Genomic DNA, 13,058 nt, shown 5'->3' on the forward strand with positions numbered 1-13,058 from the left:
TTGCGAACAAATACTTGGATTAACTGTGGAAATTTTGTGCCCCATCCTCTATCATGTAATGTTTTGAAGTGGTTTCATAAATCGGGAGGGAATCTCTGCAAACTCCCCAAAATTTTCATAAAAACTAGAATAAAAAAAATATCTTATAAGACATTTTTTTTCAGAATAGTTCAGACGCATACAAACAAAGCCTCAAAACTCGTAATCATATGAATCTCTCCATCTACTTTTTCTTCTCTTAAAATTCCTCTTTTATCTCTTGTACTGAAGATGGAGGGATCCTTTGAAGCTTTTTGATTCATCCAATCAAATCTCTTATATTTTCACTCCTTGCAATATTCCTAGGAGTCAAATATGCTGCCAGTGTTTCGCTCTTTAACAAAGGTATCCTACCAACCTTATCACAGCTATATATTTTTTATGAAAGTTTGTTGGTTTTGTCATGGAATCGCCATGATTTAGGCAGCACTATCTCAGTTTGTCTTATGTTAAGAATGACAAATCTTTCCTTGTTGTATATGGTTATCCTTGTTGTATAATACTCCCTTTATGTGTTGTTTGTCCTATTGGATTTGGATATGGATCTAACACCAATGAAAAGCGATGTACTACCAGGAGTCTGGAAAGAGTGAGGTATACTGTACAACTTTTATTTATAGGGGACCCAAAAATAATAATGTAATCAACCTTTCTCCTCCTTTTTAACATTTTCTTTTTCTTTTTTGAGGGGGGTTTTTGGGGAAGGGCCCTGTTTGGAACCTTGGTTTTTAGGCAAGTTTGTATAATACTAGTTTTTTAACAACTTTTGCTACAGGAACCCCAAAAACTTATCAAAGTTTTTAACCAACACACTTTAAAATATCCAAAATACAAAAAAAAAATTTCCTTCCCCTTTTCTTCTTCTTCCTCCCCCACCCCAACCCACCACCATCTCCGTCGCCGGCCACCACCTCCGCCGCCGGTTCCGGTGCCGATCACCTCTTCCAGTGCCGGTTTTTTTTTTTTTTTCCTTTCTTCCTCTCCCCCTCTTCCTCCCCTGCCATCCTCCCCCTTTACCTGATTTTGACCCTTTCTCTTTTTTTTCTCTCTCTCCCTCTCTCCCACCATTCTTCGCAGGCTCCAACCCGGCCCTACCATAGCCCAACCTTATCTTTTCCATCTTCATATTTCATAACAGGTAGGAGTCAAGTCAAGCCACGCCCCTTTTAGGTGCCGGACTTCTTTTACAGAGGCGGGCGAGGGAAGGGGGATGGGGAGAGGGGTGGTGGGGGAAGGAAGGGGAAGGGGAGAGGGAGAAGAGGGGTAGCAGGGAAGGGAGAGTGAGGGGTGACAGGGAGAGGTAGGCGTGACGGACAGAGTGGTGGCGGGGGAGAGGGAGGAAAGGGGTGGCGGGGGAAGGAAGGGAAAGGGGAGAGGGGAGAAGGGAGGGGCGGCGGGCAGGAGAGGGGGAGAGAAAAAAAGCAAAAAAAAAAATGAAAGAAAGTTGCTGCTTCTGTGGCAGTTTCGGGAGAGGCAACAGGAGGGGGAAGGGGAAGGGAGGAAGGAAAAGAAAAAAAAAGGAAAAAAAAAAGAAAAAGAAAGAAAGAAAAGGAAAAGGAAAAAAAGTTTTTTCACCTCACAAAAGTTTTTCTACAACTTCTACAGTGATCTACAGTAAAGTTTTATACAAACACTCAAAAAACTCACTTTCCAAACGGGGCACTTATCGTGTTAACTTCATGAGTAAAAAATTATATTCTACGTTAGTTTGAGAGACAGAAAAAGAGCAGTTAAAATTCTCTTGCACTACTAAGTAAAGATCTGACACCTAATAGCTTAAGTTTTTAAGTCAGAGTTGGATTCTTGACTCATATATTGAGCTTTTTGATGGACTCTTTCGAAGTGTTTCTTCTTAATAAGTGGTATCAGAGTTTCTGGTTGCAAGATTGGGTTTCTCATGGACAAGTTGATTCTTTTCAGAGTTGAACCGGTACAAATTCTTTTCTTGGTAGTGGATCAAAGTGCCAAGAAGTTTGGTTGATATTGGATCAGGTACCACATGAGTTTGGCAAAGGGTCCGATTGATGTTAGACCAAGGAATCAACAGTTGACAAGAATCCGGAATCTAGTTTGGATGTTGAAGAAGAGTAGATTCATGATTAGAAGAAAAGGTGACCTTAGATAATAAGGTGAGTTTGCGTTGAATATTAAAGTAGGCTTGAAAAAGGACTTATGAATTTGGGTTTAATGTAAGATTAAATAATGGGTCCATGATTGGAAGAAAAGGTGATTTTAGATGAAAAAGGTGATTTTAGATGATAAGATGGGTTTGCGTTAAATATTAAAGTGGGTTTTAAAAAAAAGCTTACAAACTTGGATTTAATGTAAGGGGTTATTCATGAAAGAGAAGATTTGTTAAGTTTATGAGTAAAAGATTATGTCCCACATTGGTTCGAGAGATAGAAAAGAGTGGTTAATATGTAACTAAGGATTCGAGATCTAATAGTTTAATCTTTTGGATCAGAATTGGATTTCTAACTTATTATATATTGGACTTTTTTGAGGTGTTTCTGGCCAATCACTTGGAAAACATCATGCATCTTAACACAATTCAGTTTGTTCAAATTTATAGTGTATACAATACCTTTCCGTTTTCAACTCGTAAATTGCATAAAACGTGGACAGAAAAATCACTATGTAACTATAACTAGTTATCCACACAGATATAATATCCGAATTGGATGAAATATGAAATATTTGTACAGAAACGATCCCAGCAGTACTGCATTCACTATATCAATGAAAACCTTGTTACAAAATCTTTATCCTTTCAAGAAAATCCTGCTACGTACTGTAATAATCACTTCAAGAAATTCTTTCTACAACTAATTTACTCAGTTCATGTCATGTTCCCAGTGCCATAAATTTCCAATCCCAACAATAATGGTTTAGGTTTTAGGATCACCCAAACTCACTAGGGCATGGTTTTTTTTTGGGGGGGGGGGGGGGGGGGTGTGTGGCACTTGGATAGTTGGATGAGCAGGACAGTATCAAGAAGAGGGCATGGCGGTTTATAATGATCAGTTTCACTTTTCACATGCGGTCCTAGTGCATGCGGACAATTGTAGCACATAGAAAGCCAAACGGCTTTAGCCGTGCCCAAATTCATGCCCCCTCTTTGTTGATATCTGGGAATAGGAATAGATTACAAATATCAAAGCATGGCCAATGTATATGGTACCCGGATGCTATGCGTCGCTGACCTTTTATAACTTTTTTAGGGGGAATCTGCCCCCTTCCCATCACTGTTTGCTGCTGCATGGAAACGAACAAATGAGACGACATTGCTGCTAACTTTGCAAAGTGTTTAATTCAAGCAGTCAAAAGTCTACACTTTATACACAATGGTTATTGACTCAAGCGAAGAGAGATGAAACTATCTTACTATTATCTGGTGTTAGTAGTAGCAGTGGTAGGGGCCTCAGTTGGTACGTACTTTACCAACACGAAAAGGGTTTTTGTATAGACACGCGTACTGGTCAGTTTTAGGTGTGTCAAAAATAGGTTTATGAATCTCACTCCCCACAGCTACAGCTTAATTGTTGAAAAAAAAGGCTGGTCTAGCAAATAGTACCAGCTTGATTTATTTCTAATTGGTCAGGTTTGTTTGCATATTTTTGTTGGTGTATTTTTGAATGTATTTTTGGGTGTATATGGAAGGAGGAGACAGACAGAAACTGTGGGAGAGAGATAGATGCCCAGATGGCAGGAGCTTCACCGTCGAATCAAGAATCTGGTTGGCTTTTTCATGCGCCCGGGCCATGTATCCACAACTCCTGGCACTCCTACGATCCCTCAGCTGAAGTCCAGCTAGTGCATGCCTCACTCGGATGCATTGACAGCAAATGGGAGATCATTTGTTGATTGAAACATGAAGTAGACAGGAATTTAATGGAAGTACTGCTATAGTATAGTAGGGTAGTACCAGTCCTTGAAAAATATTTTATAGCATGTACATGGTGGAGTGGTGGAGACTGTAAATTGTTTTACATCTATCATATTATCTTTTAAGGGTTCAAAAGAATTTGAAATACCAATACTTATGCAAGGATCTTTCTTCAATATATATATATATATATAGCTTCAAAATTATTGAGATTGATGCAAGTCAACGTTAGATAGTCTTGAGAGATGGAAGTTGATCGATAATAGTTCTATGCACCTCTTGAGTTAGTTGGTTAAAAATGTTCAATTTAACTTTAGTACCCTGCAGAACACTACATTGATTCTTCTTTAACAACTCAAATCTTATTGTGGGAGTGTTAGGAAAAATTAGTCATAGCTGGCCATTTTAACAACTTGAAGAAGATTAGTTAAAAATCGCCCTAAATAGCAAACTAACAATAGATCTAAAGGACAAACCGTTCTGTAATTAACTTATAGTTTTTTCCCTCTAGACCTTTGATCGTCTGAACCATTTATAATTATTACGGAATAAGCATTACCACACTCAAACCAAGATAAGGGCAAGAACATAAAATTCGTTTTTTTTTTTTTGGGTGAGAAACAAAGTCACTAAAGATCCTTGCCCACATTAATTGGGAGTTTCAGCTTAATTTTCTGTGTACATTGTCCCTAAGCTTCAAAATTCTTTTCGGAAGGTCCTCTGTGTATTAACGAAATGCAAATAGACTACTGGTGCCAAATTCTCTCCCAATTAGCTTCAGAGAGAGAGAGAGAGTGAGAACTGCAATCTAATAATATTTTCAAGTGACAATAGTCGCATTAATCCATCATTTCAATCCTGCCTGTCAGGTTTGGGATAGGGAGGGAATCGAAAAGTGGTGGAAGGTAAAAAAAAATAAAAAAATCCATCGTTCCAAGTGGAGAGCTGATATCTCATTTGAATTGGAACAGAACAGAATTGCTTCATATAGCGCAGCAAAAACCATTTTTACAGAAAAACCAGATTTTTGGTGAATTAATGCTTACCCATAGATTTGGATTTTTGGCAGTATGGAAGGTAAATTATAGAGCATCACTGATGAAATGCAGCAGTAAATAGTGAAACTTGACAAGAAGCCCACTCAGCATCATCGGCTGAGGATGACAAGTACACTTTGATAGAACTTATCATGTCGTGCTTCCAAGACATACACCACAGGATCATTTCCTTTTTTCAAGTCATGATAGAGAATATAATAGAAGCTTGGAAAAGGCAAACGAGATTAGGTTTGCTGATCAATTAATTCATTTTGCTTGGACAGATGGTATCAACTGGATTGAATATATATATATATATATATATATATATTCAGACTTATTACTTACATGAGTGCTGATTTTGTTTATTAATGAGCTGCGCAATGAGCTAGGTGAGACGTGCCATTAAAGCGAACTGAAGATCTCTGAAATTAATGAAGTACTTGCATGTCCGGCGGTGACTTGAAGCGTAGAAACTGATAACTTAAGTCAGTAAATTTAACCAAGTAGGAACTGAATTTCTATCACCTAAGTATTAGGAAATACGACCTATTTACTATTGCCAATGAAGCCTCATTAGTTTAGCACCGCGAAATCGAGTGAGTTGATTATTAATCATCACCTTGCTAAAAAACAAAATATTATGTAAATGGTGTCCATTTCCTAATTTTGACGTACAACTTTAAGGGAAAGTGGCCAAACATAAGGATATTATAGATTATCAATTTAGGACATCAAAATTCTTCTAATTAAAGTGCATATTGTTTAAAAGACAAACTTTAAGTTTGTCTATGTCAGTGTAAATGCACCAAATCTTAGTGTAGTATAACGTGTGTACCCCATAAAGACATGTGTGCACACAGGGTACACACAAACGCCTTGAGCTCAAAACCACATTAGTGTTATTGCATGTTTTTGGAAATTGTGTACAAAACCCAATCAAAACTAATTTGTTAAAGAAAAAAAAAAATACTCAATGAACATCATAGAATTGCGCTCTACAATTACATACTATAATGGACAGGCCCCTCGTCCCACATACTGTAAATTTACAATGAATACGTACGTGTAGTGAATTTTTGCACTCAAATGGCTCGTTAACTAGTACTGCTGCTTAATTAATTGGACTGAGGAGGTGGTACGTACTTAAGGGAAAGGCATGAGCAGAATATCTAAAAGCCTATGGAAGTTCTCTAGGAATTTTTCAGGACAAAAAATTGAAAAAAGTTACCCAAGTAGTCATCCAAATTCCGAAGTCAACCCCTTTATGATCTGTGGTGGATAAAACCATAATCAGCACTTGTGATATAATATTTACTTTTTCTTTTTTCCCTCAAACTGCTTGATAAAACCAGAGATTTTGGTTCCTGAAAATCTATCCCTTTAGTACTATATATACCTTATTCTTAGTAGAATCTTATCTCTCTTTGATCCTTTGATGCGATGATGTAGAGCGGGTTTTAACCACTAAGAGGATTGGATTGAGTCGAGCAAACAAAGGAGGAAAATCAACTCTCAAACAAAGGGGGTAGCCACATCGTGAATTTTATTTGTCATTTCGATTTTAGTTGTATTTTTTGTACCTTTTCGGTTTAGAACTTGTTACCATAAATAGCTAGGGGCGTAACTAAATTTTATTTTGCAGACTTTTGATATTATTATCAAATTTTATCGCAGTTGTGTTAAATTATTCCTGTTCTTATGCGCACTCAAGTGAGAAATTCTTGTTAAATCTTATGTGTGGATTCTTGTTGAATCATGATTTTTCTTTTAGGATTGATCGTGAATTACTCTTAGTTTACTTATTCGGATTAGTTCTTATAACTATCCCCAGATGTGTTATTGACATGCTACTTTTCAAACTAAAGTGCCTTGAGGTTGGTGTCCTATTTTTCATTTGACAAAACACTCAAATCAGCGAAAGACTTATCGAAACTACCTCATTACGGTAAATAAATATATGTTTCTTCTATTTTGCATGCTAAGAGCATAGCATAAAAAGTAAGGCCAATTATGTTTTGCCTACAAAAATTTAAACTTTGTAGGTAAAAGTGTACACAAATTAGGGGTGGAGAATAATGTTGAATTTTAATGGCTTCGCGGCCTCTTTTTTGTAAGCTTATCCTTGGCCCTTAGGAAATAAATTAGAAAAAGCCTGAAAAAAAATCAAAAGTATTACTGGATAAAGCTTATCTGAAAACTTTTGAATATGCATACAATGGTAGTACAATAAGTAAGTAATCGTGGTCTAGGTTCAAATTGCAATGATTCACTGAATTTAGACTTATATATGATATAAGGATTTTTGGTTAACTTTTAAATCGGTTACATACTTTAATTGTTTTGTACAAAATTCTTTAATAAATGATTGTAGTTTTGGTTAGACACTACTGCTATTATATTACACACAATTTTTGCCCCTCAAAGTTCAAATCCTGGTTTTGGCAGTGATTGGATTGACCAATTCATGCAAAGATGTGATGGTGTGATTACTCTGAATAACTTTCGAAAGACACAAGATCCCATTCTTCAAACTAGTTCTCCCTTTTTTCCTTTCAAGCTACTGAGAATTTAAGCTGAAGATACCTATATGTTGTGGTATCTAGAAAGAAACAAAAAAGTATATGCTCAATTTAACAGTACTAGAACTGTAGCCTACCCTAAAACCTAAGGCATACCATCCTTTATTTATTCTGTTCAGTTGGTCTCAAAATACACCACAAACAAAGCCTGATGAATGAAGAATCTGTTTTTGGCAGTGAAGCCACAACAATGTAAACAACAGTGACATTTAAGTTGCATATGGGAATTGCAGAGGACCACAACTGGGTTTTCTAACAGAGTGATGAACAGTTAACCCTTTAGGGCAAATTATTTTGGTGAAGATGAAGCCCGCTTGCCCGCATGGGGAAGAGGAGCTTGGATGTGATAGTTTTCGATTGTGTTAGGGAAGAGAAAAGACAACCCTCTTTTTCAGCAACGTTGGTGTAGTTTTTTGGATTCCACAGTAATCAAAACCGATCCTCGGGGCAATATGTAGCATAATGAAGGAAGAGAATTTAAGACAATTTTCTGCATCTATATTTTTGAGATTTTTTTCCCCAGCCATGTTATGTAGGTATATACTATCATGGACAAAGTAGTAAACTTGCAGAATAAACGTAAATGATAATGATATTATTATTGATTAGGACAAAACTGCTTCAAACATGGAGTATTTAAATTGAGCAATGAGGAAGAAATCCATCCATCTTCTGCTCTCTCTGACAAATACGTATCTCTGTCCCTCTGTCAACGCGTATTTGGGAGTAGGGAGGAGTTTGAGATGTCAAATCACAAAATTGTCAATTTTCTTTTTTTGAGCCCAGCTCCAATTAACTTCTTCTTATATACTAGTAATTAATATAAGTGTGAAGAATTTAATCAAATAGATTTTGAAAGAAGACTACCCTATAAATAAAAAAATTGGTATTCTGCATGTGACTTCATTGCTTATGCTCAAGGGACAATCCGGACATGGAGTTAGAAAGAAGTTGAAAACGTAATCTGCCATTGTAGATGTCTGAATTAAAGGCGATATGGACCCAATAGTACCGAATCATTACTATAAATTAAGGAATAACTGAAATGCGCCATTTAGTTGTCTTCCTGAGGGGGAGTGTGCAGCTTATAAATAAAAAAGATGGAAGTTCCTCTGCTATCAATAATAAATGGTAAGTAGAGATGCGGATTTTTCCAAAGAGTGAAATAAATAAAATTTGGAGTCTCTAGTGGTCCTAAACGAGGAAAATATGGTGCACCAGTACTGTCATTCATCCCTATTGTAGAAAACAATAGTATGAATTTCAAAAAAACAAATTAAGGGGTTCATGTCGTATCATTCACTGATCAACGTACAACGGTCATCTAATGGAAATAATATTTAGCGTGTTTGGACAAAGTATTATTTGAAATAATTACTGTAGCACTTTTTGTGATATGATGTGATGTATGTGAGATAAAAAATTAGTCGAAAATATAAAAAGGTAAATTGAAAAATGTGTTTATGATGCAAGCGATATATTATTTGAGATAAATTTGCAATCCAAACACACTCATTAATATCATTTGATCAATGGTGTATTAGTTTCTTTGCCCTCATAATTTTAAGAATTTTTTTTGCGCGTTTTCAGTATTATAATAATGCTGAAGAGTTTACCACCGGGCAAATTATAATAATGTCCAAACTTCTCCCCCCAAAAATCAACCTGTGGAGAAGAATGAACGGGGGAAAATAAATCAACTTGAAAACATATACATAATAAAAATACATGCACAGTGGGGAAGGAACCTAGAGGACTTGACTCCGGGCAGAAAGGTAATAATAGTAAGTGCAGAGGATAGGTGCCCGCCATTTAAGGCTTTATTAACCGTAGGGTTAAATAAAGATTGGGAACCGAGAAAAGGCTTACACCCCCTCTTAACTGTGAAAACTACAGCTGAATGAGTGAAAGCTAATCACCCCATGCACACGTCCCTTTCTCACTCCTTTCCCCCACCTCTGCCGCCTCTGCCCTCCCTCCCACCCCCTTCACCCCACTCTCTCTCTCTCTCCCTCCCTCCAAATACAAACATAAAACACACGCATCCATCGGGAATGCCAACCTTACATTTCTCTATCTCTCTCTCCCCCACGGCTCTTGTATGATACATCAAACAATTTGTACAATTTAAGTACAAAAGGTTTAAAAGTAACAATAAACAAAAGAAAAAATTGACATCCAAAAGAAAAGGAAAAAAGAAACTACTAAGACCCTATTTGAATCGAAGGAAAGTTGCACAGAAAGGTGAAGTAAAAGAAAATTACGTAAAAGAAAATGAAAATGAGGTTTCCATACATATTTAGTTAATTAGTAAGAAAAATATCGAGAGAATATAAGAAATTAATGACGGTCATGAAACTTTTGTGAGTAAACGACTGTTTTCCTTCAAAATTTTACAAATTTTGCTGCATACAAAATACAGGAAAGTGCAGAAAATTGCAAGAAAATTTTTCAACATTCCTACCAACCAAACATACATGAAGGAGACAACGATTAACTTTCCCATATTAAACACTACCTAATAGTACTTGGGAGATGTTCAATTAGTTCCCATTAATTTGTACGAATCATAAACTTCACTATGGACATGAGGCTTTATCATTCCCCCAAAACTTGTTTGGTTTGGAAATGGAATGCATTTCATATTATTATTATTATTATTATTTACCTTTCCACCTTTAATTACTAGGTACAGGATTTGAACATGAAACTAACGGTAGAGAAGATTTTAAAAGATCTTCCTTGACTACTGGGACATTTTAATTTACTTATGGTTTATTAAATTTGAAATCCAAATCATAAGTGGGAAATGATAGTTCGGACACTTTTTTTACTACACTTCATTTACGTTAAATGATTCTATAATGATCTATTAAATACTAAAGGGACAAGATGTAACGCTTTCATCCACGTTAATTTTGATATTTAATTCAGGCCATCATACCAATTTACTAAAGGAAAATATCAAGATTACAGACAATCTGAGAGGAGAAAAATTTCTCAATCTGGATTAACTATGCGATAAACCTAGTATTTAACTAATCCAATAATGCTAATTGGACAAATAAGGGTCTCATAATTTGTTTTGGATAGTAGTTGATGTCAAATGAATGGGTTCCATAATTTTATTTGGAACACTTTCATTGCATCAATCAAAGACCAAATATTAGACTCGCCAATTAATTAATCTAAATCTGGATAAAATTTCTCAAAGTTACAAACATCTTTCAAACATTAATAGCGTTCTAATATAAATCAATCTCTTAATTTTATTTTGATATATACACCCTCTCAAAGTTGAACATTATTCTCTCGACTTATTGTATGTGTAATTTTGAAAATCACAGTGTCTCTGATGCAGCTATTGTTGTTTACCAAATGAATAAGATTTTTATTCACAGTCAGCGTATACTTTTTTTTCCCCTTAATTTCTTTTCTCTCAGCTTTTCTTTTAGTGAAATGGAAGTGCTGGAAAGGACAACCAACGAAGCAAATTTGTCGAGGCATTACCTAGTGGGGCAAGAGAGGTCAATGGTTTCTAATTTTTTTTTAACGATAACATTTATATAATATAATCTATCCTAATCTAAGGAAGTTACTAGATCAAAGGGATGTTCTGCCACTTCCTTTGGATTTTGTTATCGGGTTAGACTATTGTAATCCTCTCACTCGGAATGTAAGCCTGATTATACGCATTACGCCATTTCACGCAGTAGTACTAAGAAATAGCGGTGCAAATCGGACTTTTTGAGTCGAGTTTCAGCAAGTTCAAACTCTAACTCACAAGTTATATGGATTTTTGGGGTTTCGTGCTCATATTAAAAAAAGTTCAAACTCAGCTCATAATATTATATGAGTTTCGAATTCAAATAGGGTTTGTCACAAACTCATAATTAAATACATAATTATATGTAATATATATTTTATAATTATAAATCAAAAAAAATTTACATATAAATTATTAACATTTTATGTCGTAATATGTACTAGTATTCAAGGCACACACTAATGTGTGTGCAACTAAGAGAAAAAATATTTGTGAAATATTCTGAGTATATTTATTAAAATCATTTTCAAGAAAATTGGTTTTATATTTTGAAAATACATATGTAAAAAATTCACCAAAATAAAAGTTATAAAAAGTAGTTATTTGATAGTTATTTATAACCATAATTGGTTGTTGCTAATTAAAATTAAAATTTACTAAATAATTTAAAAAATAAAATATGAAAAAAACACATATTAGTTGGTAAAAATTTATATTGGTAATGAATAGTTATCAAAGATAGATAGATTGTTATTTATACCAAAAGTTTCCTCATCATTAAGGGTAGTTTAGGAAGTATATAAAGCGATAGATTTTTGTTTACTCAAAACCCCTTCCTCTCCCTTTATATATAGTATATATAGTATAGATGATTATAAATTGTAAATATTATTATATATATTTTACATATATAATTATACTCATATATGGATCGGACTTTAATCGACCCTGAGCCTAATATGACCCAACCTTAGCTCACATTTAGTTCAGCTTTAATATTTAAACCTATCTCGACCCGGCCCTTTAACAATCCTTTTGAGAAAGCAGATTTCTGTACCTTGTTTTGTCAAGGTCGCAAAGAAACATTGAAGAAAGTGTACAAAAAAAAAAAAAAACTCAAATTAAAGAAGGTAATTAGATCAAATTCTGGTTCTGAATCGTTTGAGTTGGTTGAAATAACAATGGTTGGGCACGCGCCCAAACTAAACACGCTGGGATGACTAAAGAGGCTTTATTTGTCAATGACCCCAAGCAAGGGCTCGAGCAAAGTATTTTCTACTTTTCAAGTACCTAAACCTCGAAGGACCTCTATTGGAAACGAACAATACCGCTAGATCCAGAGAATAATATCCAGGCCCCAAACCACTAAACTGTGTAGCATTCAAAGGAAGGCACTGATAGATCAACCTGGGATTATAACCTTTCCAATAAAACATTACTAAAGCATGACTTAATTAGTTCCAACTTGTCGGGAATCTGAATATACAAGGGTCGCTTTGGTAAAGGGCACGATTAATGCAAGCTTGAATGAATCAATAATGTGCCTCTAACTTCACTAATCAAAGTTTCTAATGCGTGAGATTGATGAACTGCCCAAAGTACAAGGGAAATATGGGTTAATATCCTTAAATTATAGGGATAAAAGACGAAAATATTGTTTGAGAGGTTAAGCGCAATGTTTAGTTGAAACTTCTATGAGCGTAATTCAGTTTAGCTTGTAATTTTCAAATTCACAAGTATATAACTTCATTTTTATTTCCAACCTCTTATCTCAGGTATATATCAAACTTGAGTTATAATATCTGCAGGCTTCAAAGTACTGTAACCATTTTTTGATCTCACATATCCACTAAACTATTGCGCAAGTTTTTTTTTTTTTTTGGTGACAAAAATGAAATATTCAGGTTTGGCTCTGTACGAGTTATAAAATCAGCTGTTACATAGTGGGTTGGGTCGGACCCCCCCCC

The sequence above is a fragment of the Coffea eugenioides genome, chromosome 2 (genome assembly GCF_003713205.1).
Source record: "Coffea eugenioides isolate CCC68of chromosome 2, Ceug_1.0, whole genome shotgun sequence".
Taxonomy (NCBI): Eukaryota; Viridiplantae; Streptophyta; class Magnoliopsida; order Gentianales; family Rubiaceae; genus Coffea; species Coffea eugenioides.